The following is a 22927-nucleotide window of genomic DNA, read 5'->3' as shown; positions in this document are numbered from 1 at the left end:
TAGAAAAAAATCACCAGTTTAGGGATTTTCAAATAATTTGAATAGGAAGAAAAAAACCATGGGAAGTGGGCAAATTTTGTCTCAGTGTCTATTTTTTTTTTTACATCTTTATTGGAGTATAATTGCTTTACAATGGTGTGTTAGTTTCTGCTTTATAACAAAGTAGTGTCTATTTTTTATTTGAGCAGAATTCTTGCCTCACATCAAATTACATAGGCAAAATTTGTGTTCCTCTGAGAATAGCAATTGTTATTCTCCGTGTGTGTTTCTTATTTTGGCTGATAGACTATTTTAAAAAAATTCTAGTTCCTTTCCACTTTTCCTTTCCACTTTTGCATGTGCTTTGATTTTTGGCTCAAGAGTACGCTACAGTTACTAAGTTGTAACTGTGACTTGGCCCCAAAGTCTGTCAGCTTTACCCATACGAACAGCATCACTATGGAGGAAGAAGTTTTGAACTTTTAGGATTGCTGTCCCATTTTCACAGTTGCAAACCCCTGTGAGGGCTTTATACGCCCTCAGAGATTATTTTGAGCCAGGGGTATAAGAAAAAGGAGAATAAGAACAGAGACAGGTCTTTGCTGAAAAAGACCAAAGAAGACCTTAATTATTCAGCAAGTCTATGTCACTTTTAAGCCAGAGACATAGTTTTTTAAAAAGTGAAAAATTCTGATTTAACTAAATAACACATAGAACCCAATGAGCTTCTGGTTGAGTTTTCTTTATCTTTTAGAATGTCCTCGTTCTCTCTCCATCCCCGGACCTCTGGTCTCTCAGTTACAATATCACTTTTCAAAGGGAAAAATATTGAACAATCCTTTGTATTTTTGTAAAGTTTTGTAAGGCATCATCCATTATAGATTCAGGCTTTTCACAACAATCCTTTGCGTTTTTGTGAAGTTTTCCAAGGCATTATTAGTTATGGATTCAGGATCTTCACAAACTCTAGGAAAAAATAAAAGCAAAAAAGGGGGGGTTCATTTCTGAATATGGGATTTAGTTCTATTCTACAGCATGAAATCTGAACATTAAAAATGTGATATAAATAGGGAAATGGTTAAATAAATTATGGTACATCTGTCTTATGGGATATAATGCAGACTTTTTTTGATATTTTTAAAATTGAAGTACAGTTGATGCATAATATTACATGTTACAGGTGTATGACAGTGATTCAAAATTTTTAAATGTTATATTCCATTTATAGTTACTACAAAATACTGGCTATATTCGCTGTGTTGTACAATACATCCTTGTATATAATGCAGCCTTTTAAAAGAACAGTGTAGATATATCTAAGCAGGGGTAGCAAACTTGGAGATTTAAAAGGGCAGCCTGGACATGGGACTGGGGGTTGCAGGAGCTTGTGATGTACTGAGAGTTTGGGTCCCATTGGAAAGATTCCTGTTTCCAATCGGTTCCTGGTGAGAATTGGGCACAATGTTGCTGGATCTTTTCATTTAAAAGAAAAAATGGAAAATACAGACTTTCTATGTTGAAACAAATTAAAACATTTTTTAAAGATTTGTGAACTGTGGACTTCTACTTTGCAACTTCTAGTCTATACATAGTGACCTGGAATGATGTCTGAGACAAATTGTTAAAGGAAGAAAAACCACCTACAGAACACTACATATAACATAAGCTTATTTATTTAAAAAACACTCTCCTCCATGACACGTGTGTGTGTACGTATATGTTTGTAAATGCATAGAAAAAAGTCTGTAAAATACTCTCCACATTTGCTAACTGCTGTTACTGGTGGGGGGTGGGGGAGGTGTGATGTGTATTTTTGGGGAGGGAGTCGGGGTATTTGAGGGAGTCTTTTGTTTTCATACTATACACTTTTTGTATTCGTTGGCATTTAAAAATAATCAAAATGTTTTTATGGATTGCTTTTGTAATTAAAAACTCTCTAAAACTGGGTCTTAATGTTCAGTTACCAAAGTTTTCTACTTTTCGTGTAATGTCCTTTTTACAGAATGGAGATGAAAAAAATAGAGAGAAAGGATAAGAATATTTTGGAAGGTATTTATCTCATATGGATACCGCATAGTCTCATTCATGCTAACAGCACAACACTGACAGGCTGTTGACAGTCATTGCTGAAATGTAAGCATTTTCATGTCTGCTGTAGCTGACTCAATTTTATGACTCTAAAAAACATCAAACCCCATTTAAAAATATATATTTATTTATTTGGCTGCACTGGGTCTTAGGTGCGGCACGCAGGATCTTTAGTTGTGGTATGCAGGATCTTTTAGTTGCGGCACACAGGATCTAATTCCTTGATGAGGGATCAAACCCAGGCCCCCTGCATTGGGAGCGCAGAGTCTTAACCACTGGACCACCAGGGAAGTCCCTCAAAGCCCATTTTTATTGTAAATATATATTGGTTTTATCTTTTCATTGAGAAATTGATAACTCCCAAGTCATTAAGTGTGTGCTTGGTTACCTTGATAGGTGATGTAATGCCACAACCCTTATTCTTGCTATTCTGTCAACGGTTAGACACTTCCCTAAACTGCAGCTGTCTTGGGAATGTGTTTTATTGATCAAGTATTATCTGGATGAACCACTGTCAATCCATCACTTCTACTGGAATGACAACACAAAGTCAATAACCTACTAGTTGTTGATCACTTCATACACGTACAAATAATACAAAGGTCTGTACATTGAAAAATTATTTAGAGGAACAAGTTAATAACTATTTACTTGAAACTGCTAAAAAGAAAAAGAGGTAAAGAAAAGAGAAAAAGAAAATGAAAGAGCCCTATCATTTAGATGAAAAATTGTTGGGAAAACAAAGCCATTTATTTCCAATATGAGGTGTATGAAATGGAAATACCAAATGTGTTTTCTTACCTCTGCATTTTGCAATTGTCCATATGCTGCAGAGCTTAAATTTGAATGATTCATAGACAACATGGTGAAATGCTATGTAAGTTCATGCTGTATGTGAACTCTTGTAAATTGTAGTGCTGACATGAACTCAGAAACTTCACCATTCCAATTCGTTGTTTGAAAACACATGTTTCAGTACCAGAGTGGCACAAACTCCCTAGGCAAGAGTTGCTGCTCTGAATCCGCAATACTACTGGTGATTTAAAAAATCTTCTAACAATTAAATACTTAAATAATGTTACAGTCACTGCTCCTATTTCTTATATCAAATTGTACTGTGGAATTCCATTTAGATCTTTCCTCAGTGAGAAGGAAAGAAAAGCGAATGAAAGTGTACCATTCAAAATATTAAAAATGACCTGGGAGAGAGATGGAAGGCTGTTTCATTACCTAGGGTTACTGAATAAGGGGGAATAAAAAGAATGTTGTTGCAGCATTTTATTATCCACTCTCCAGCCTAATGCAGTTGGGGGACTCTTCTGTAAAACTGCTGCTTTATCTTAAATGAACTGCAGTATGTTGCAGTACTGAAGTGTTTTGGAGGAACAGTCACTCCATTATTTTTGCAGAGATTACCTGCTCCAAGTGAAACCTATACGGAATCCTTTCTGACCTGTTTGGTATTGTGATATTGAGAACCAGCCACACTTTCCAGCCCCTTATCTTGCCTTCTATGGGATAATCTTTTCTTCTGGATCTTAATTCTGCTAATAGCACCCTTGACTGGCTGCCAGACAACAAACACAGGCAGGTGAAAAATGAATGGCTCCAGCCTGACCACTGATAACTTCCAAAGGCTTTTTATTTTCAGAATTCCCTCCAAAAAATACAAGATGACAGGATGCCTGTCAATCGCATTCCTCTTGCTCTGTTCTGCTGGCACCCACCCTCCCCCGCCAGCCACCTCCCTTCTTATGATTTATGCTTGTAAGGGAATGGCTAATTGATCTCTGTTCTATTTGCTTCTTTTCCTCAATGCATTTTTCCTTTTCTTTTTAAAGTTTAGAACATAACATATGTGTGTTCAGAAAAGCTAGAAAACCCACAGGGGTTTATAAAATGTTCTCTTCCCTCCTTATTCCAAACAATTAATCACTGAAAACAGTTTGATACAAATTCTTCCAGACCTCTTCTACAGACACATCAACATTATATGTTTCTTTATCTTTTTTCTTTTCAATGACAAACTGTTGATGTTGCGTTGCTCTTAATATATCATGAAGATCATTCCTTGGTGCATACACATATACTTTATCCTTATTTACTGGCTGTAAGGTATTCCATATTATGCATATAGCGTTATGCAGTCCCCTTTTTATAAGTATTTTTATTTTTTCTCATTTTTCTATATTTTATGTGTAATATATTTCTAATTTCTTTTTCTACTGTAATGTACACCCTTGTATTTTCAAAATTATCCAAGAATTAATTATACTTGAATTTCTTAACCCCTATAATTTTTGTGTTTTGGTTTCCGTGCTTTAACAAAAAAATCAGGAACACATGATATTACCAGATTAAAGGTGGGTGTTAGAGAAAGTCATTCCCATGCAACTGGTTAAGGCATAGACTTAGCTTCTGTGATTCTGAGCCTTGATGTAGTTTACAACGAACAAAATGACTGTGAACCACAGGTATGCAGAATAGTTTTAGAGAAAATACTTTCCTGATTTATTATCTGTGGAAATAAGTTATACAATTCTGAAAAAAAAAACCCGTAAGTTTTTATTCTGTGAAATCAATATACTACATTGTATAGGACTTGAACTCTGAAAAGTGCTAAAAACAGCTTACTGCCTTCCCCTTGCACGGGGCTCTGGAAAGCCCATAGTACAGCCCGGCGGGGTCGGGGGGAACAATGGCCTCTTTGCTCCAGAGTAAAATTTTGCACTCCTAAAAGATTCTTGATCGTTCTGTGACTCTCAGACCTGGGCACTATATTTAACAATCTAGTGAAATCAATCTCAGAATAAGACTCATTTGGTACCAAAGCAGTGATTTAGGTGGAACATTTGAACATATGATTATAAGGTAAGTCCTACTAAGGGGGCCTGGCATGATTAGCTTTGCTCGAATATATAAAAGTATCAACTGTTCCTTCAGGGAAATCATTTTAATAGATAACAGCATGTTGTACAATGTTTCATCAGTGATATTTAGATCTAAATTAAGAGCAGTTGTGAGATGGGTTGCCGATTTTTCTTGTGATAAAAGGGAAATAGTTCAAGAAATATAGACCAGATGTTATCTTAATCCAGACCTCATGTAAAAAAGCACACTATGGGACAGTAATAATAGTCCATTCTACCTGTTTTTAATTTTCCTACTCTCAGACACCCCCTGTGAAAAATAGATTAAACCAACACATCATTTATGCATCAGCACTAGACTGGGGGTTACTTTGTATGGAATGTACAGATTGAAGTTTGCAGCCATTGGTTTTTGATAAATGTTTTAAAACGCTTATTTGACAGTAGCATTTAAGAGGAAAAAAACCCTTAGACAGTTAATGGCTTAGAAGGAAAGTTGACAGTTTGGGGATAATCCAGACTTCAATAAAGATTCTTAAATTCATTGCTCCTTGACTCTGAGCTACAAGATCTGTAATATATTTATATAAAGTCAGTATCAGAAAAACGGGTAATAGGAAACTTCTCCTGATCCTGAAAAGTGCCTCTAGTTCTTTTGTAAGCATCTACCTGTGGCCCGGTTTGCAGCTGTCTGAGTAAGAGGCATGGCTCAGTAGGTCTCTAGGGCGTGACATCCAATGTTCTCTCTCCCAGGTGGGTAGGTAGAGGAGGGTGCTAAGGGTTCATTTTGCAGGAGGGGGGCTTCTTAGTCACGTTTCTATCACGGATGCTGGCTCATGCGTCTGGCCACACCTCCTCTGTGCCGGGGATAGATGGAGTGAATTGTGGTGTTATAGGATAAAATCCCATTCTAGGCAAGTCTTGGAAAGTTGTATGTACATGTGAGAGCTATTCACAGAGCCCCTTAGAACAGAAGGCTGCTGGGGCCCGGCAGGGAGCCTACGTAGGTGACGTGGAGTGGGCGGAAGATCAGAGGGAGAAGGGGAGCTGTGGAGACCCTATGGGTCTGTTAAGGGTGCAAGAGATACTCAGTTTTAATCTTAGGTATCATTCAGGTATGCTGGCTAATGATAATAGTTACTTGGATTTCTTTGCTTCTAGATAAATTGGAAATCTCTCTTTTTTTTTTTTTTTTTTTTTGCGGTACGCGGGCCTCTCACCGTTGTGGCCTCTCCCAATGCGGAGCACAGGCTCCGGACGCGCAGGCTCAGCGGCCATGGCTCACGGGCCCAGCCGCTCCGCTGCATGTGGGATCTTCCCGGACCGGGGCACGAACCCGTGTCCCCTGCATCGGCAGGTGGACTCTCAACCACTGCGCCACCAGGGAAGCCCGGAAATCTCTATTTTAATGTAAAGAAATCTCGATTTTTATCGCGGCAAAATATACATGACATAAAATTTATGATTTTAACCATTTTGAAGTGCACAGTTCGGCGGCATTAGGTACATTCACATTGTTGTGAAACCATCTACAGGACTTTTTTCATCTTCCCACATTGAAACTCTGTACCTGTTAAACAATAACTCCCATTGCACACTCCCCCAGTCCTTGGCAACCTGCTTTCTACTTTCTGCCTTTATGATTTTGAATACTCTAGGTATTTCATGTAAGAGGCATCATACAATATTTGTCTTTTTGTGACTGGCTTATTTCACTTAGCATAATGTCTTCAAGAATCATCCATGTTGTAGCATGTGTCAGAATTTCCTTCCTTTTTAAGGCTGAACAATATTTCATTGTGTGTATACACCACACTTTGTTTATCCATTCATCTGTCTCTGGACACCTGCGTTGCTTTTAACTTTTGGCTACTGTGAATAATGCTGCTATGGATCACTTGGTTTTCAGAACGACGTGCTGGCCACACGGGCATGTCTTCAGGCTGGGTTGAGCCTTGGGCGGCCAGTTTGTGACCTCTCCCTAAGAACAAGTGTGTGGCAGCTAAATCCTCTTTCTCCAAGGGAAAGTAGCCCTGTATAGAAAAGGATACTAAAGCAGTCATTTAACAGAGTCCCCAGAGGCCCAAAAGAGTTTTTTAAAAAAAAAAAAAAGGCTGGAATTCCCTTCCTGGGCACACTTTCACAGAGAGAGGACTCAGTTCATTGTGATTCCTGCTGCCTCTAGGCCTTGCCTTCCTTCTCTTGTCTGGTGCCAATGGCAGTTACTGTGCTAAACAGAACAATCAGGACAACCTCCGTGAAAGCAGCATGTACCCTGTGGAAGAGCCCTTCAACAGCTGGCAAAACTCTTCATTATTTTTTCTAAGAGAATCCACGCTCTTTTCAAAATGTGTTATTTCCATTTTTATTTCGTGACAGAGAAGCAAGACTGTGTAATAAGAAAAATGAGCCTTTAGGGGCTGCCCACACAGCTCGACCTCTGCAGGGGGAGTTGTTCCAAATAGCTTCAATAGGGATTACAATTCAGGATTTACATTTTTAAATAATTAACCTTCTGATCACCAGTGGCAGTCTGAGGGCATTTTAATGATCATTGTTGTTATAATTGGAGTAACAGCAAAAGCACTACTTTTTCTTATCAGAATCTAGGGGAAAATGCTGTTGTCATTCTGAAGAAATTACTTCAAGTTTTCCTAACTCTAAGTTACCTACATAGATATATCTTACTCAGCACTGCATTGCCAGTGCGGAGCACAGAGCCATACACGCTGCGGGTGCTTGATAAATGTTTGTAAATACTGACCTTTTTGACAACTGTATGCAATTAGAAGAGGAAGCTCTTAGAAGGGTTTCAAGAATGATGAAAACCATAAAATGTGGGATGAAAAGTACATCTTAATCTATGTGTTTTGAATATTCTTTCTGAAATCTCTATTTACTTTTAAAACAAAGACTTAACAAAAATGAGCTCTTAATGTAAAAAAGATCCTGTCAGTAGTTGCTGCAGGACATATAGGTTAATACTGAAAGCGTGTTATTAGTAATGACCAAAGACCTTTAGCCTCCTGTCCAAAATTCTGTTTTACTGTATAGAATGAGAATGTAAACTCTATCATGTTGGGCTATTTAGTAACTTATTAGTGCATTCATCTTTTCATCATTTGACAGGTGGAAGTAGTAGTTCAGTTTTTAGTTTTAATTATAAGGGATTCCAGATGTAGAATGCTACACAAATTAAAACCAGAGCCGCTCATATGTCTTTTCAAAGCAGGCTGACTTCAAGGTATCTGCTTTTCATTTCAAAATGTTATTAAAGCTATTACTAAGAAATTCATAGTCTTAGCCTGTTCCAATAATTGACACCTTTAAAGTGACTAAACAGATTTAGAGTGTGCAGAAAAGTAAATTTGTCTTAGAGAATGACCCTAATCATCTATTTCCATATAATGGACAAATCAGTGCCCTTGGTATTAGCCTGGGATTTGATGAATTAAGCTGAAGGGGTCCCCTCTTCCCTGACTCTTTCTCAGTTTTCCTTTTGTCTTCCTAATTAAACTTTACTTACAGAAATTTGCAATTTAGAAGTGAAGACTGAACGATTTTGCTGGCTTACCTGAACTTGCAGTTCCTCAAATTTGTTTTTGCCCGTTGTAACGAGCAAAACCATCTTCATGGAAACAAAACAACTGAAACCAGAAACTTTCTGTTTTTCAGTTATTTTGATAAGCAGTCTTGGGGAAGTGCTGTCCACAAACATTTACCAAAACCCATTTCCTAGCTCGCTGTTCATTGTACAGCTACAAAAGTCGCTTCATAAAGAGCAGAGATTTTCAGTAATTAGAAGGATAGCTGGTCGGGCTGATAAATGAGAGAAGTAACTTGTTTGGTGTAAACCGAGCCTGTTTCTGAGGCAGAAATGTTAGGCTTTTATCCTCTGGAGTGTGATTGAAAGGGTGAGAAGTTAATTTGGCAGCCTCACTTCTATGGTTTCATAACGTTTCTCCCCACGCCCTCCCTCCAGCCTCGCGAAGAAGCCCTGGGACTGCAGCGCTCTGCGCCTGCCCTCATACAAGGCAGGACCGTGACCCGAAACGGAACCCCTCTCCCCAGGGCACTTTCTGAGCAGCAACAGCTTGGCTCAAGTGTTTCTTATGAACAGCCGTCTTGAGCACTTGATCTAAATCATGCCATTTCCTTCACAGCATGGCACAGTTAACAAGTCAGTGCACCAACACAATCTACAGATGGCAGTTCAAAAGGTGCGGGTCCCCCCAGCAAGATAAAGGGCAGGCGGTTCCAGGGGGATGCTCATTACCGGGATGCAGCCGGGGGCTGGGGAGGGGTGTGAGTGCAGAGCTGGGCTGAGGGTGGGAGCGGGCTCGGGGAGGGGGCGCGGCAGCCCAGCTCCGAAAACGCACGCGTGTCTACGCAAATCAAGGCAGTGTTCGGAGAGATAAGTGATTGAAGTAAAGTGCAAACAGCTTGCGGAGAAAGGCTGCATTCAGCCTGGGCTGCCTCCTTCCAGAGCCTGGAGAGGAGAGAGGGTGGTGACAGAGTACAGCACTTACCTTGCTCCATTTATCTGCAGACCCTGGCAAGTATAAGGCAATTTCCTGAGCAAAGCCCCCAGCATCCAGAGCGGTGGGCGTGGGCTGGGCGAGCGCTCGAGACACCCTGGCCCTGGGAAAGGGCCCTGATCCGCAGAGGCCCAGCCGCCTTCTGCATCTCGGGCCCGCTCTCCTCCGCAAATTACATTAGCGCTAATGTCCAGCGAAGAATCTATGAGACATATTGGGCCTTTAGACTTCAAAACAGGCCTAAATTGGAACCATATTGCGGGAATACTTCTTAGCTAACATTTATATTACTTCAGTTACCAAATCCAGACTGAGTCCCCGGACTCGGCAGGGGAGGACTTAATATATTAGGAAGTAGAGGAGGGTGTTCTCTTCGGGCCTCCTTTTATAAAAATGTACAAAAACTTGCCTCTCACTCGCAAGGAAATGACTACAAGGCCCTAAAATGTGGATTTCCAGAGGCAGATGGGGGGCCGCTCCCCGCCCAGGCCGGCCCCCGCACCCCCCAGCTGCGTGTCTGCTGAGCCTCGGGGCGAGTTTGCGCACTGGACTCGGGCGAAGGGAGAAAGGCTCAGGTATCAGGCAGGTAATTAGACGCGTAGAGCGAGGTTCGGCGGGGCCTCGGTGAGTTGTCAGAGGATGAGATCTATCTCAGGAGACCCAATCAGCCTCCCTTATACTGATCTTTGTAAGCGAATCTCTTTGGGAACGTGCGGGCGGGGGCTTTACCACGCATTTCAGAGCTCTGGAGAAAGGAACTCTGCAGTTGATTTCTGAGTTCCGTCAAAGCAGCCGGTGAAGATTTTTCCTTTCTGCACTTATTTTAATGTGAACATACTGAAATGAATAACATTCCTACAGCTCATAAATTTCACCAGCAGAGCTGCCTAAGAGGGGCTAGATTGTGAGAGAGATACTACTTTTAAAGACTGTACAGGAAGAAGAATGCAAATTTACAAAGAGTGCCTCTGAGGTAATTCTGTTACCCAGATTGGCCTGAAGTTTACACTGGTGTTAATAATCTTACCCCATCGTGAGCTCCCCTGTTCTCCTGTTCTTATCACCCCACCCCCCTACGCCCACCATAAGGGTGAGAAGTAGAGAGGAAGAAAAGGGAAATAAAGCTGCAGGGCGATAAGCTGGCAGATGTGAAGTTCAGGCTGGGCAGAGGGGAGTTTAGTTCCAGCTGTGCCCCAGTAGGACAGAGATCTCACAATGGTCTATCCTATTAGGTCCCCAGCACCATAATCCAGGGGCTGCCACCGTTGTCCTTATCAGGTTCCTGAATATCCTTTCACACAATGAGAGCTTGAAAATCTCTCACTGATTTTCAGAAGGGGAGGCAATTTTCAGAATGATTTTCGGAATGGAAATCAATGGGTTACAATGCACTGCTATGTGCTTTAGATATTCCCTCTCTAAAGCTTATTTCTTTTTGACATTTCCAAGACTTGGGTATGACTTTGGAGAGAAAGAAATAGTCATGTATACCTGTAGTTGAACAGTGTTTGTTTTGTCAGAGACCCACATTGCATCATGTACCTTAGATCTGTTATCATTAGGGAAGGTTTCATTTGCTATCTCCCATCTTAATTTTATTTGGATTTTCCATTGGGACATACATGGAAATGATCAGTTTCTCTTTGCTTAGTGTTGAAGAGGCTATCAGCTTAAAGTACCTGTGTGGACTGCTAGATGATATCTAACATGCAAGTTTTGAAAATTGGTCAAGGATTAGAACTGACTTTGTAGCTCCATAGAAATGAGCATAATGCAGTGATCTCGGAATCCTTGTTGGAAGTTCGAATAACACGTGTTGGCTTGCTGTGGAAGACAGAAACAAATACTAAATATATTTACTGTAAATCATCACTATGAAATACATGTAGGGAAGACTAGAAAATGAGAATGTAAAAGACAAAACAAGATAACAAAAATCAGATCTCGAATCAATCAGATGTTTTACTTTTTAAAGTATCACCTTAAGAGGTTTTGCATTTATACTGATGATGCTACCGTTGTTGTGAAAAACATTCTTGAAAATGCTCATCTGAAACTACCTTCAGAACCAGTATGTAAGCTACTCAAGAAATCTGCTAGATAGTGGGAAGCAGCTGCAGAGCACAGGGAGATCAGCTCGGTGCTTTGTGACCGCCTGGAGGGGGGGGATGGGGTGGGTGGGAGGGAGGGAGATGCATGAGGGAAGGGATGTGGGAACAGATGTATATGTATGACTGATTCACTTTGTTATAAAGCAGAAACTAGTATATATATATATATATATATATATATATATATATGAAGAAATCTGCTAACTTCTTTATGCTGGCACTTTACTTTGGTCCACCCCCAACTCTGTTACTCACCTGGACCATTTATTTACCTGATTCATAAAACTTGGTACCAAGTGAACCCTTCAAATATCTAAATCCAGCCCCCAAGAGTGAACTTCTTTTTTCTGTTAGACCATTCATGAGAAAGAGGCTGTACTTTTGAAGGCAAGTACAGAGGAGAACATAGGAAAATGTTTTGAGTAAGGGAAGTGCCATATACTTGATGCTATTAAAGAGCCAATTCTTTATCTGTTGATCATACTTTTTGGTTAATGGAAAAGCAAAGAGTGAATCAAATGGGAGAATTGGAATAAAAACTTTCAGCAACCCCTGACTTCCTCCTTTTAGGGCCTTGTAGTACTTACTACACTGAACATGTCAGATTTGATATGACTTCAAAGTACAGTTTTTTGTTAATGAGCATCAATTTACATTTTTTGGTCACTTTTCTACCATTGGCCAAAGGAACTTTGAGAAACTTTGCTGTTTACCGTGCGTCACTCCCTCCCTGTAATAAGTTTCTACATTCCTCTTCGTAAGGTGTGTGATTTGCCCCTCCCCAGTATACTGGCCTGATTCCTGACTTTGAGCTTGATCGTGTGACATGCTCTGGCCAGTGGAGATGAGTGCATGTGGAGCTGAGAGGACACCAGAAGAACTGTAGCCAACACACAGCCCTCATGAACAAAATAGATATAGTCATTGTAAGCCATTGATGTGTTGAGGTTGTTTGTTACTGTAGCAAAATATAGATATATTAGCGATAATGTCATAATTTATCTATATAAGGCAGATAAAACTTAAGTTAGTGAGCCCATAAAGAAAATTTCCAAATTTCAGTCATCTAGGAAGAGAAATATCTAAGGAATTATACCCAGGACTCCAGAACAAGTAAAATGTTTAAAGAACTCTGCAAGGATCCAAGTTTGTGCATTGTGTTTATTGGGGCAATATTTGTTTGTGGAGGGTGGTCAGGGCATTTCCAATCATTAAAAATGAACTTCAGGGCTTCCCTGGTGGCGCAGTGGTTGAGAGTCCGCCTGTCGATGCAGGGGACACGGGTTCGTGCCCCGGTCCGGGAAGATCCCACATGCCACGGAGCGGCTGGGCCTGTGAGCCACGGCCGCTGAGCCTGCGCGTCCGGAGCCTGTGCTCCGCAACGGGAGAGGCCACAACAGTGAGAGGCCCGCGTACCGCAAAAAAAAAAAAAAAAAAAAAAAAAAAAAATGAACTTCAAGCATCAAGATATCATATTTGATAACTGGGTGTTGGCATTTTAATGATACAGTAAGCTGCAAACACTGTCAATAGTGTTTGCAAGGCAGGTGGTGAGTATTTATTATAGGAGCACAAGTTACATCGTAATTTCTAGTGCGGCCCTCCAGAGTGTAAATACCAAGTCTCCTATAGGAATAACATGTACACTTGAGCAAGCAAATGTCAGCCCATCTGATCTTGTGTTAAGACACAAACTTTTAGTCCTTGGGTTCAGAAATTGAAATGATACAAGAATCTCTACATTTTCCTTTGCTCCTTTCCCACCCCTGTGTATCTTTTCTGGTTCTAGTTAGGAAAAGAGGATAACTGTGGATAATTTGTGGTTCCAAATATCCCCTTGGGCTGCTTCCTAAAGACAAGCTCAAACTTCATTGAACCGATCTCCTAGAATAGTGTACCAAGTTTTTTCAGTCATCCGTGATGTTTTAACCTTGGGGAATAGTGAAAACTGGGGGGTTGAAATGAAGCAAAGCATTATCTCCAAGGTTTGGTAGATGACAGAGCTACATGGAAACTTCCAGCTTCTTTCTCTTTGTCCAACCCTTCTCTCCTGTAGGTAGAAAACCTATTTTCTCTATGGAATAAACTGTATGAACTGAATATTCAAGACTTGGGTATTGGTTACAAAAGGATTTTAGAAAACCATCTCTCAAAATTTGGCTATAGCAGGCCGAGTCGAAGATGTTTATACCTTATCAACTGGCACTTTAACCTCTAGGTGTATAATAAGGTGAGCAATATGAATTTGTCATTTTGTAAGTGAAAATCATTGAATATTGACAATTTCAATGATCCAATCTAAACATCGAAGGGAAACTTTCACACACATTTAAAGGAGGCAAAAATGTTTATTGCAGCATTGTTTGAGTAATGAGAAACTGTAAACAACCTAACTGTCCATCAGTAGGGGAGTGAGTAAATTAGAATATGTTATAAAGCTGGAAAATTGAATGAAAATAGCTACATCTATCAATTAATCTATCATTAATTGCAGAGGGATAATGATTAGTGAATTAAAGAAACTCGCAGCCTTCAGTTGAAATTGTACATGGTGATATAATCTATATAATGCTTAAAGGCACACAAAGTAATAACATATATTGGTGGGGGAATATACAAAGAATACAGACATTCAGGGGAGAGATCCACTGGTGAGAGCAGAGAGAAATGGGCTTGGGGAGGTAACAATTATGTTTTGTTAAAAAAAAGATCCAAAGCAAATATGGAAAAATGTTAAGACTTTTTTATTTTGGTTATGGATATAAAGGTGTTCATAGCGTTATTATCTTGTCTGTACGTTTAAAATATTTTACAATAAAACATTCATTGAACAAATCCCCTCTTAATGAAACCTGACTTACAAACCTATTGCCTTATTTTGTCCTATTATGAGAGTTAGAAGTTGGGGAGTAACTCTTTATTTCTCTTTACTTTCCTGCCAGAACAATCCTGCTTTACCACAAGAGCAGGTGGATGTTTGGGACTTACTAAGGAGAAGTCAAATACATGGAAATACAAAATAAAATAAGCACTTGGTATTTTTCAAAATATTACCCCAGTTACTCCTATTACATCAGTTTTCTTTTAATGCAGGAGCCAGCTGCTCTCACTGATTGACTTTGATTCTCTCCGTTGCCTTTTGTACTTTTCTTACTCTAAGTAGGCATATGAATAGCAAACATCTCAAAAAGATAAAGAAACATTTCAGCTTGGAACTGATGCAGAAAGTAAGTCGCCATTTCTATAACAATAAGACTGTATTTTTTATTCTTGAAGTTTTGGTACAGTGTCAGCAAGGGAGCGAATCTGGTAAATTAAGCCAAAATGAGTGCTCCGTGAAAATGCAGTGTAACATTCCACAATTAGTCTCTTCTGAATAAGCAGGTCTTGGGTCTTACATAAGATAGGAGGCTATGGCTCCTGTCTCTAAATTCTGGGTGGACATCTTGAAACCCCTGTAGCCTCGAAACCAGTGTCTGTGTCATGGGATGGTGGCAGGGGAGGGAGGTGGAGTGTGGCTATATATCTCTAGGGTTGCTTTTAGCCACAAGCATCAGAAAACCCTGAGTCAGTTGGCTTCAACAATATGGAGATTTATTGCTTCACATTATAAGAAGTCCAGAGATAGGATGGTCTCTTGGGTGTGTTGTTTCAGAGGCTCAGTGATGTTGTCAATAACCCAGGTTCTTTGCATCTCCATCCTCAGCCAGGATGCAGGATTGACTGCATCCTTAGGCTGGTGGGAAGATGACTGTGGCAGTGCCAGGAGTCACATCCACTAGTGTCAGTGTTCATGGTAGAGGAGACCACCTTGCTTAGGAAAGAGAAAATTGTTGCCAGAATCCTCCAGCAGACTTTTCCTCACCTCTTGTTGGTCAGAGTTAGGGTGTATGCTTATTCTTAAAACATTCCTGAAAACGCTCTTGGGATTATTTTAGACCAGTTGGCTTTGGTCCTGAACCGTGTTCCCCTAAGGACCATGGCTGTATAGAGCATTAGTGGCTGGTCACAATTAGGGTTCTGTCTGGGAGAAAGAAAGGAGGAATGGTTGCTGGGTAGACAACCAACAGTGTTTACTTCTGTGGCTTGGAGCATATATGGGGGTTATTAGTTTCACCATAATCTTCATTAGCTCCCTCTCCAAGTAACCCCTGCCAATAATTATAGTATCTAAGTAAAATCCATGCGCTGCTAGATGGTCTTCAAGTTCCCAGCCTCCCCTTAACTCCTATAAGCCCCTTCTGTATAGAAATTCTGCAACCATCACCACCGCCTGCCTGGCAGGGGACTTCTTAAGCAGCAGCTCAAGTGTTAAAAGCAAACAACGTTAGAAAAAGGAAAAAAGGTTCATTTACATATGTATCAACATATTCATTTCCATGATTTTAACACTTAAAAATTCTTTTACCTCGTTTATATTTTGAGAAATTCCAAGTTTTTCCTCAGGGTATAGTCACTTGCCTGATTTGAGATTTTAGGAATATTTTCAAGAATTTTCCAGAAAGCGTTTCCATTTTGGCAGCAGCCACTTTTTCTTTTTTCTTTCTGTGAGTCAGATGAGAGACTTGTCACATTCCAAATTACTCATTTGCTTTGTGAATCTGCTTGTTGTTGTAGTGACCAGAAAATTTGTTGGCTGAGAGAAAAAAGTTTTATTTTGGGGTGAGAGGTGGGTAGAGGGAGGGGAAAGGAAGTGGCTTTAAGGAAAGGAGTGGAAATCCATTGACTATTTTGAGTCTTCTACAAAAGGGATGGAGGAGATGAATGCTTTATCTTGGCTCCCAGAGAAAATTTCCCAGGACTTGTGCAATGAAGATAGGTTCACTAATTGTGTCTCCTTTGTCAGTCATACACGCTTTTCCTGTTTCTTTCTCCAAACACACATCCAAATGAAAATCCAAGATCTGTGATCTTTTTTCACTGGATGTGGTGAGTCTCTCCTGCCATAGGGAAGTCTTCTGTTCCGAGGCAGGGAGAGCCCAATGCGCTTGTTATTGGGTTTTTCTTTAACAGGAGAGGCCACTGTAATAATAATTACATAAGCCATCTCCCCAAGTCAGCAATTAGGAGGGATATTTTAGGTACTTATCTGAAGGAGAGAGGAGAAGCAAGATTTGTCTCCCTCTAGTTTCATCAGGGATTCTTATAAAATATAATTTAATTGGAAAAAAAAAAAAAAAAACAACTTGGGTTCTTTCCCCTGAAGTGTCATTCCTTCCCCTTAACTGAATTAAGGTTAACAAAACAAAATTCTAGCTCTCGCATTGTTACGCCGGCCACAGAACTCCAGCACTCCCTCTCTGCTTTACGGAACCCAGTGAGAAGTGTGAGTTGACAGATGAGGCCTAGGCTCCTATGGACCTCTTCAAATTCTGCCTTTGCCACTTCCTACCAGTGTAATTTATCTGAAATTCAGACTCCTCGTTTGGAGGTAGTACTAATACCCATCTCCCTGGGTCCTTCTGAGATGCAAGCACACAGTGTCTATGACATAAAATGTGTTCAACCAAAGTAAGATATATACAGGCACCTCTATGTTCTCACTATTGTTTGCGTTTCACTAGGAGGGTTATCACAGACTGGCTGTACTCTATGTCCCAAGGGAGTAGAACTTTAACTGCAAAACTTGCCTCAATTTCAGTTCAAGAAATCATACTCATGGACAGCTGTCTGAAAGATGTGGAATCTCTACTTTCATTCAAATATTCTAAATTCTACAGCTAGATCAAGCTAGACCATTGAGGAGTACTTAACCAAAGTTAGTTATGCACTTTTAAATTTTCATTTGTATTTTTAATTGAAGTATAGTTGACTTACAACATTATATTAGTTTCAGATGTACAACATAGGAATTCGATATTTTTATTGCTTATACTCTGTACAAAGTTATTGTAAAATATTGACTATATTCCCCATGTTGCACATTATGTCCTTGTAACTGAGTTACTTTATACCTAATAGTTTATACCTGTTAATCTTTTTCACTTATGTTACCTCTCTCCTACCCCTTCCCCTCTGGTAACCACTACTTTATTTTCTGTATCTGTGAGTCTGTTTCTTTTTTGTTATATTTGTTCATTTAAAAAAAGTTTTTTTAGATTCCACATAAAAGTGAAAACATACAGTATTTGTCTTTCTCTGTCTGACTTATTTGCACTAAGTGTAATACCCTCCAGGTCCATCCATGTTATCATAATTGGCAACATTTCATTCTTTTTATGGCTTAAGTAATATTCCATTTTGTGTTTGTGTGTGAATATATATATATATACACATATATACACACATATATGTATATATATTACATATCACATCTTCTTTATTCATTCATCTGTTGATAGACACTTAGGTTACTTTCATTTCTTGGCTATTGTGAATAATTCTGCTGTGAACATTGGGGTAGTTATATACTATTTTGAGCAGATCAAAAAGAGAACAGAAGGAGCTCTGTCTGAGGTAGACAGGCAAAAGGTAGAGGAGTCTAGTAGAGAAACAAGGGGATTAATGATATTTCAACTTCTCAGTGTTTGAGTGTCTATTATAAGGAAGGATGTGTGTTTATCTGAGAGAGTCTGATATGGGAGTGACTGAGAGGTAAGAGGTGGAAGACAGAAGAAAACAGACTTATAGGGGACAGTCAGCTATTCCAAAAAGGAGGAAAGAGAGGATGTGAAAGAGACCTTAGTGGCATAATACACTGAGCCACTTAGCAAGTGGTGTTCATCCAGAACAAGAAGTAAACTGATAAATAAATAGATAATTTTACATCCTTACCATTTGCATCCCATGGTACCTGATATCTAGTGCACACTCAATAATAGCTTTCCACAAGTGGTTGTATGACACAAGAATTCCTGCTATAGAATCACTAGCTTTTAAAAGGTAAGGTTTTGAGAAGAGACTGCTTTATTTTTATCTGTCTTATCTTTTAGGTTTGTTAATCTTGTGCCTAGCATTGAGTGTAGAACTTTGAATTCTACCATTTATACTAGAGGCCATTAGAATTATAATTTTGTCATTGTGATATTGGTCTCAGCTATCTTTGATCACATTGGATCAAGAATTTAATATTATAAAAAACAAAAGCAATTTTCTGTCTAAGGTGAAGCAGTTCTAGATTGGCAGCTGTATATATATCACTAGGCAGAACATTGGGTTTGGAAGAGAGAACTCAGCTGAATCTTAATTGAATGAATTCAAACTCATTAAAAATGTTTTAGCTTCTGCAATGCCAAAATGTCTTTTGCCTCAAGTGCTTTTTTCTCTTGGCCTTTAAACTCTGGTGCAGTTTAGAAGAAATTTAATCCGCATGTTTGTGATTCAGTTACACTTAACTCATCCCTGCGTGGTTTCTTAAGAGCAAGTTGGTGTTCAGCTATCTTTGGGGCCAATTTTTCCCCTTGGTACTTGGAAGGTGAATTTTGCCCAAACTAAATGAACTCAAACCCCAAAAGGTTCAGGATCATCAAGAAGCTCAGAATCTGTAAAGTTCAGGTTCGTTCCACGCTTACCAAAAATGTGTCTTCCTCCTCTTCCTGTGGGTTTCATACAACCCTTTGCTTTGGACTTTGCAGAAGTTCTCATACACAGGTCCCTGGATTGATATTTGGCTATGCATGCTTGCATATCTCCCTTTTCAGCTGCTGTACACCCTCCAGAAACAGGAGATTCTTGCTCTCAAAGGCTCTGACTCTACCATTGCATTCTTTAATTCAGAATTTAAAATTTCCCTTTCCAGGCTTCATCTGCCAAGAGCCAAAATCCTTGATCCCAAACATACTTTCCTCCCATTTTTAAATATGTTTAATTTCACTCTAAAATGAGGCCCAAATTCAGCTCCCCTGACCACCTCTTCCTAACAAGCCCTTATACTTAGAAATTCTTATTTTCTTTCTCAGTATAGGAGATTTTTTTCCATTATGGTCTTCCTAAATTCTAAATAATTAATCTTAATTGTACAGGTAATTATGTATTGGATGTATTCTATTCCTCCAGGCGTCAACAGCTGCAGTGTCCATTTTGTATTACTTTTGCATGAGACATGTGGGTTGACATCAGTCACCACTGTTTCCTTTTCGTTGTGGGCAAAGCTTTGATCTGGGTGCCTACCTTTCTCTTATGTGACTTAAAAGTGCATCTTGATTGGTCTGAACCAATCATGCTGATCCATCTTTGGTTTAGAAAGGGACTAGACTCCCATCCTGGCCAAAGAGACGCAAGGGCTGAGTCTGCTGGGGCGTTCTGGGAAGGATTTCCTCACTCTACAAAGGGGACTTGCTGGGCAAACAGCCTCTCTTTCTTCTGTTGCTTCCTATTGTTGTGTTTAGATGTTGCTGTATCTAGGTGTGATGCTTGGAACTGCATTAGCCGTCCTGTGACCTGGGAAATTGCAGTTCTGAGAACAAATCTGACACACGGAGGGCTTCAGAGTAGAAAGAGGGTGAGAGTCTGGGGCTTGGATAACATTGTTGGGCCACTGAGTTAACCAGGCCCTCTTAGGACACCTTGTCACGTGAGATAATAACATTTCCTTGTTGTTCAAGTCATTTGGGGTTGGGTGTTCTGTTCTTTGGTCTCAAAGGCTTTCCAACGATTCACTTACTTTCCTGAATGAAATCCAAATCACCTTTGGTTGTGAAAGTATCGCTCGTTTTTCAGAAAGCCAGCTGCTTTCCTACCCTTACATGTTCTTTTCCCCATCACCTTTGGCTGTGAAAGTATTGGTAGTTTCTCAGAATGCCAGCTGCTTTCCTACCCTTACATGTTCTTTTCCCCCAGACTTAGCCACTTCTCTCCACCCACGGTTTACCACAGCGGGGGTTGTTCTTTCGCTTCTCCTAACCCATCTATCTGAAATTTCTTTTCTGCCCTCTGAGCCACTAAATCAGTTCCTCCCTTTAAATCTTATCCTGCAGCAGACCCTTTCTCGTCAGCGTTTGATTAGCTCCCTGTGATAGCTCACATGAAGGATGCTCTATAAAAGTGAATTATGCTGCACTATGTTATACTGCTCCGCCCTGGGGCCCAGTAGGAATCATGGGAAACAGATGAGCACAGAGGTCAGAGGCACAGACTGCAGAGGAAGCCTGTGGAGGGACTGCAACACTGTGACCCTCTCAGGGACATATGTAAAAGCTCCAGTAGTCTCCAGACTCTCTAAGGTATAAGCTAGAAGTAAAACACTAGTTTATGTGACAGCCTGGGAGCCCCAGGGGTGAACTGAGGAGTTTCATCACTATAGATCATAGAATTTTAAATAAGTGTGATATTCCAGAAGCTGAAATATTCTTTGAAAACGAAACACGCCATAAAAGGCCAAGAATGAGGTCTCCCCTGGATGTTTGCCAGGTTGAGCCTTTGTTTCCAGTGACTCCAAGAGAGTCCTGTGTATAATTTAGGGCAAGTTAAGGAGCCTTGATTCCTGTCCTGAAAATTAGGTACGAGCTTTAATTTGTCCTGCAATGATTTACTTGATGGGACTCTTCAGAGTGGCTGTAGAGCACATAGGTAGCACAAAGATGACACATGGATTTGTGTGGAAGCATTTTCAGGCTCTGATCGTGACTTATCCTTACACTTCTTTTCTCCGTGGCTCTTCTTGTTGCTCCCTCGTTTCCAACTAACTCAGTCCTCTGCATTTTTCTGACAATATCTGCATTTCCTATCTGTCTGCATTTGCTGACTTTGTTTCTTCTTCTGGAATGCTCACTTCTGGCAACTCCCTTTTAGCTTCTCTTAGCCAACTTACAAGCTTCAGACCGCATGCCAATTTCCTGACATGAAGCTTCCCTGGTTCTCTCAAGAGGAAGCTTTGGAATCATATCTGGCCTTGCATCTGTCTCTCCTGGATTATCTGGGGATGGACCTCTTCAGTCTCAATTTCCTCATATAAAGATTGGGGCTAATAATATTTCAGGATTGTGGTGAGAAGCCATGCCTTGTACATGTCAGGTGCTCAAAAATAGTAGTACATTTTCTTCTTTTCTCCTTCTAACTGGAAGTGATTTTTCTTCTTTGGAACCTCCCCTGCAACTTATTTGGAACTGTTTGAGATTACGTTTTTAAAGTTATTTGTGTAGAAAGAAGATGCCTGTCTACATTTGGCAATCATTTGCCCCCTATACATTTTGTGGATGAGAAGTGAGATCAATAGTTGAGATAGTTGAGGGTGGAGATAGAAAGGCCGGAATTTTCCTGACATTTATTTCCCCTTGAGTCATTCTATTTTACTCTTATCTGTTCCTTTAAGCCAGGGTGACCATTCAAGCCCATGTGGCCAGACCCAGTAGGAGAACGTTTTGGGCACCTGATCTTACACACAATAAACTTTCTGAACTCTACTACCTTGGATCCTACCTTCCCCACTCTCCTTCCTTCATCCTCTTGCCTTCTTTTCCTGTTCCTGGTCTGCAGCCAGCCCCTGGATCTTATGCTGTACTCAACTTTTCTGGTCTGATCTCCATATCATCTCTTGAATATGGTTTTGTGTGTTCACTCAGACTCTCCCTCCTGCTCCCCTGGACTCTGATGTTCCTGTCTGATCCTGATTAAGACTCTGGAACCTAAGTGTGGTATAAGCCTCACTCCCAAGCCAATCCCAGGAACCAGAACATTCCTTTGGGGATAACTGTAGGTACTTAAAGGAATCCCCCCTTTAAAGTTAATTTACAAATATCAGAGAACCTTGCTCTAGACCATGCTACAGTTAATGCCTGCCTCCCGGCTCCATTTTACAGGATGGACATTTTCAAAATGACAGCGGTAACCATTTCCCATTTCCCTCAACCTTTCACGGGGTGGCCCGGAAGTGGGATTTTATTTTATGAGATTTAGGAAGGTGAAAAGATTAAGTTAGAGGGCTTTGCTAATTTTGTCACTAATTTCTTGTCTATCAGACTGCTTTGAAATCTCATCTTGATGACTTCATGTTGTTTCCTCCTTGCTCTGTTCAGTGGATTCTTGATTGTTGGAAACAAGAATCCACTGAATTCTGTTCCAGGTTTAGGCAAATATGGGTTTTGACCTTCCAGTTTTTCTTTTGGTAAGGCCCATCGAGGCCAAGTAGGAGAAATGGTATGCTGCTTCTCATGACTTTGGGTCTCTGAAGCCACACACACACACACACACACACACAGACACACACACACACACACACGCCATGCCCTGGGGTTAGAATCAACAACGAAAGCAGATTTGGGAACACAACTACTCAGAATATAGTTTCAGCACAGATTCTAAGTGAATCTTGGGAGGCTTAATTCTTCTAGTTTTATAGTCACTGCTCAATTGTCCCGAAGTTCTACACTTTAAAATCCTCTATGATTGAATCTCAGTCATGCTT

The sequence above is a fragment of the Mesoplodon mirus genome (assembly GCF_964341445.2).
Source record: "Mesoplodon mirus genome assembly, chromosome: 4".
NCBI classification, from domain to species: Eukaryota; Metazoa; Chordata; class Mammalia; order Artiodactyla; family Ziphiidae; genus Mesoplodon; species Mesoplodon mirus.
The sequence above is the reverse complement of the archived record's forward strand: the minus strand, read 5'-3'. Positions refer to the sequence as shown.